Here is a 4,812-nt window from a genome sequence, read left to right as displayed (position 1 = left end):
AATTCGCCACTGTACAATTTGGACCGTTTCCTGTTGCAGCCACTATGCCTACCCACGCAAGTGAGGTACCATTTTTATTGGGAGACCTGGGGGAACGCTGGGTGGGAGGAAATTTGTGTGAGCCCAGTGATGCCAAGCTTTCCCATGCAAAAAAGTGTGAAAAAAATGATTTTTTTTTTTAGCTAAAATTGAGGTTTGCAGGGGATTCTGGATAAAGGAACGTTGGAGGATCCACGCAAGCCATTCCTCCTTGGAAGCCCCCGGGTGTCTACTTTTCAGAAATCTGTGGGTTTGGTAGGTTTCCCCTCATGGCCGTCTTGCACGGGGCCAAAAACCCAGGTAACCCCTCTTGCAAAAGCTGGTGGTATTGACATTCAATACCACCAGCTTTTGAAAGAGGGGTTACCTGGGTTTTTGGCCCTGTGCGAGACGGCCATGTAGGGAAACCTACCAAACCCACACATTTCTGAAAAGTAGACACCCGGGGGCTTCCAAGGAGGTATGGCTTGCATGGATCCTCCAACGTTCCTTTACCCAGAATCCCTTGCAAACCTCAATTTTTGATGGAAAAATCAGTTTTTTCACACTTTTTTGTGTGTGGGAAAGCGTGGCATCACTGGGCTCACACAAATTTCCTCCCACCCAGCGTTCCCCCAGGTCTCCCGATAAAAATGGTACCTCACTTGCGTGGGTAGGCATAGTGGCTGCAAAAGGAAAAGATCCAAATCGTACGGTGGAGAAATTACAATAACCAATAGCAACATTACCTTCTTTTTTTGGGGGGGGGGGGGGAGGGGAGGACTGAGTTTTTGGACCGGGACTCGGCGGGCATCTTTGGAAACTACCAAACCCAAACAGTTCTGAAAACTAGACACCCGGGGGAGTCCAGTGAGGTATGGCATGCGTGGGTCCCCTAATGTTTTCCTACCCAGAAATCCCTGCAAACCATAAATTTAGGTTAAAAAAACAGTTTTCCATACATTTTTGCGTGGGATCGCCGTGTCGGCACAAATGTCCTACCGCCCAGTGTTACGCTTGTTCTCCCGAGTAAAATGATACCTCACTTGTGTGGGTGGGCCAAAGGCCTGTGACTAAGGCAGGGGGGCTTAACTTGTAACACTTAAATACTACTTTTTTCAACATTCATTTTTGGCCTGGTCTGCTTTGGGGCACCCATTCAAGTGAGGTATCCTTTTACTCGGGAGAACAAGGGGAGCGCTGGGTGGTAGGACATTTTTGCTGGCACGGAGATCCTACGCTAAAAAGTTTGGAAAAGTGATTATTTTACATAATTTTAAGGTTTTCAAGGTGTTCTGGGTAGAAAAACGTTGGGGAACCCACGCATGCCATACCCCCCTGGACTCCCCCGAGTGTCTACTTTTCAGAACTGTTTGGATTTGGTACTTTTCAAAGAATACCACTGAGCCCCGGGCCAAAAACTCAGGTGCCCCCCCAAAAAATCAAGGTTGTTTTGCAATTTGGTATTGTAAATTCACCACCGTACAATTTGAACCATTTCCTGTTGCAGCCACTATGCCTACCCATGCAAGTGAGGTACCATTTTTATCGAGAGACCTGGGGGAACGCTGGGTCGGAGGAAATTTGTGTGAGCCCAGTGACGCCACACTTTCCTACACAAAAAAGTGTGTAAAAACTGATATTTTCAGCAAAAATTGTGGTTTGCATGTGATTCTGGGTAAAGGAACCTTGGAGGATCCACGCAAGCCATACCTCCTTGGAAGCCCCCGGGTGTCTACTTTTCAGAAATGTGTGGGTTTGGTAGGATTCCCTACATGACCGTCTAGCTCGGGGCCAAAAACCCTGGTAACCCCTCTATCAAAAGCTGGTGGTATTGAATGTCAATACCACCAGCTTTTGCAAGATGGGTTACCTGGGTTTTTGGCCCCGTGCGAGACAGCCATGTAGGTAAACCTACCAAACCCACACATTTCTGAAAAGTAGACACCCGGGGGCTTCCAAGGAGGTATGGCTTGCATGGATCCTCCAACGTTCCTTTACCCAGAATCCCTTGCAAACCTCAATTTGTGATGGAAAAATCAGTTTTTTCACAATTTTTTTGTGTGGGAAAGCGTGGCATCACTGGGCTCACACAAATTTCCTCCCACCCAGCGTTCCCCCAGGTCTCCCGATAAAAATGATACCTCACTTGCGTGGGTAGGCATAGTGGCTGCAACAGGAAAAGGTCCAAATCGTACGGTGGAGAAATTACAATAACCAATAGCAACATTACCTTCTTTTTTTGGGGGGGGGGCTGAGTTTTTGGACCGGGGCTCGGCGGGCATCTTTGGAAACTACCAAACCCAAACAGTTCTGAAAACTAGACACCCGGGGGAGTCCAGGGAGGTATGGCATGCGTGGGTCCCCCAATGTTTTCCTACCCAGAAATCCCTGCAAACCATTAATTTAGGTTAAAAAAACAGTTTTCCATACATTTTTGCGTATGATCGCCGTGTCGCCACAAATGTCCTACCACCCAGCGTTCCCTTGTTCTCCCGAGTAAAATGATAGCTCACTTGTGTGGGTGGGCCAAAGGCCTGTGACTAAGGCAGGGGGGCCTAACTTGTAACACTTAAATACTACTTTTTTCAACATTCATTTTTGGCCTGTTCTGCTTTGGGGCACCCACACAAGTGAGGAATCCTTTTATTCGGGAGAAAAAGGGGAGCGCTGGGTGGTAGGACATTTTTGCCGGCACGGAGATCCCATGCAAAAAGTTTGGAAAAGTGATTATTTTACCTAATTCTAAGGTTTTCAAGGTGTTCTGGGTAGGAAAACGTTGGGAGACCCACGCATGCCATACCTCCCTGGACTCCCCCGGGTGTCTACTTTTCAGAACTGTTTGGGTTTGGTACTTTCCAAAGAATACCACCAAGCTCCGGGCCAAAAACTCAGGCCCCCCCCCCCAAAAAAATCAAGGTTGTTTTGCAATTTGGAATTGTAAATTCACCACCGTACAATTTGAACCATTTCCTGTTGCAGCCACTATGCCTACCCACGCAAGTGAGGTACCATTTTTATCGGGAGACCTGGGGGAACGCTGGGTCAGAGGAAATTTGTGTGAGCCCAGTGACGCCACACTTTCCTACACAAAAAAAGTGTGTAAAAACTGATTTTTTCAGCAAAAATTGTGGTTTGCATGGGATTCTGGGTAAAGGAACGTTGGAGGATCCACGCAAGCCATACCTCCTTGGAAGCCCCCGGGTGTCTACTTTTCAGAAATGTGTGGGTTTGGTAGGATTCCCTACATGGCCGTCTAGCTCGGGGCCAAAAACCCTGGTAACCCCTTTTTCAAAAGCTGGTGGTATTGAATGTCAATACCACCAGCTTTTGCAAAAGGGGTTACCTGGGTTTTTGGCCCCGTGCGAGACAGCCATGTAGGGAAACCTACCAAACCCACACATTTCTGAAAAGTAGACACCCGGGGGCTTCCAAGGAGGTATGGCTTGCATGGATCCTCCAACGTTCCTTTTCCCAGAATCCCTTGCAAACCTCAATTTTTGATGGAAAAATCAGTTTTTCCACACTTTTTTTGTGTGGGAAAGCGTGGCATCACTGGGCTCACACAAATTTCCTCCCACCCAGCGTACCCCCAGGTCTCTCGATAAAAATGGTACCTCACTTGCGTGGGTAGGCATAGTGGCTGCAAAAGGAAAAGGTCCAAATCGTACGGTGGAGAAATTACAATAACCAATAGCAACATTACCTTCTTTTTGGGGGGGGGGACTGAGTTTTTGGACCGGGGCTCGGCAGGCATCTTTGGAAACTACCAAACCCAAACAGTTCTGAAAACTAGACACCCGGGGGAGTCCAGGGAGGTATGGCATGCGTGGGTCCCCCAATGTTTTCCTACCCAGAAATCTCTGCAAACCATAAATTTAGCTTAAATAAACAGTTTTCCATACATTTTTGCGTATGATCACCGTGTCGGCACAAATGTCCTACCACCCAGCGTTCCCCTTGTTCTCCCGAGTAAAATGATACCTCACTTGTGTGGGTGGGCCAAAGGCCTGTGACTAAGGCAGGGGGGCTTAACTTGTAACACTTAAATACTACTTTTTTCAACATGCATTTTTGGCCTGTTCTGCTTTGGGGCACCCACACAAGTGAGGTATCCTTTAACTCGGGAGAACAAGGGGAGCGCTGGGTGGTAGGACATTTTTGCCGGCACGAAGATCCCACGCAAAAAAGGTTGGAAAAGTGATTATTTTACCTAATTTTAAGGTTTTCAAGGTGTTCTGGGTAGGAAAACGTTGGGAGACCCACGCATGCCATACCTCCCTGGACTCCCCTGGGTGTCTACTTTTTAGAACTGTTTGGGTTTGGTACTTTCCAAAGAATACCACCAAGCCCCGGGCCAAAAACTCAGGTGCCCCCCCCCCCCAAAAATCAAGGTTGTTTTGCAATTTGGTATTGTAAATTCACCACCATACAATTTGAACCATTTCCTGTTGCAGCCACTATGTCTACCCACGTAAGTGAGGTACCATTTTTATCGGGAGACCTGGGGGAATGCTGGGTCGGAGGAAATTTGTGTGAGCCCAGTGACGCCACGCTTTCCCACACAAAAAATTGTGAAAAAACTGATTTTTTCAGCAAAAATTGTGGTTTGCAAGGGATTCCTGGTAAAGGATCGTTGGAGGATCCACGCAAGCCATACCTCCTTGGAAGCCCCTGGGTGTCTACTTTTCAGAAATGTGTGGGTTTGGTAGGATTCCCTACATGGCCGTCTAGCATGGGGCCAAAAACCGAGGTGACCCCTCTTTCAAAAGCTGGTGGTATTGAATGTCAATA

The sequence above is a fragment of the Lissotriton vulgaris genome, unplaced genomic scaffold, assembly GCF_964263255.1.
Source record: "Lissotriton vulgaris unplaced genomic scaffold, aLisVul1.2 SCAFFOLD_1874, whole genome shotgun sequence".
NCBI lineage: Eukaryota > Metazoa > Chordata > Amphibia > Caudata > Salamandridae > Lissotriton > Lissotriton vulgaris.
This window is presented reverse-complemented; position numbering follows the sequence as displayed.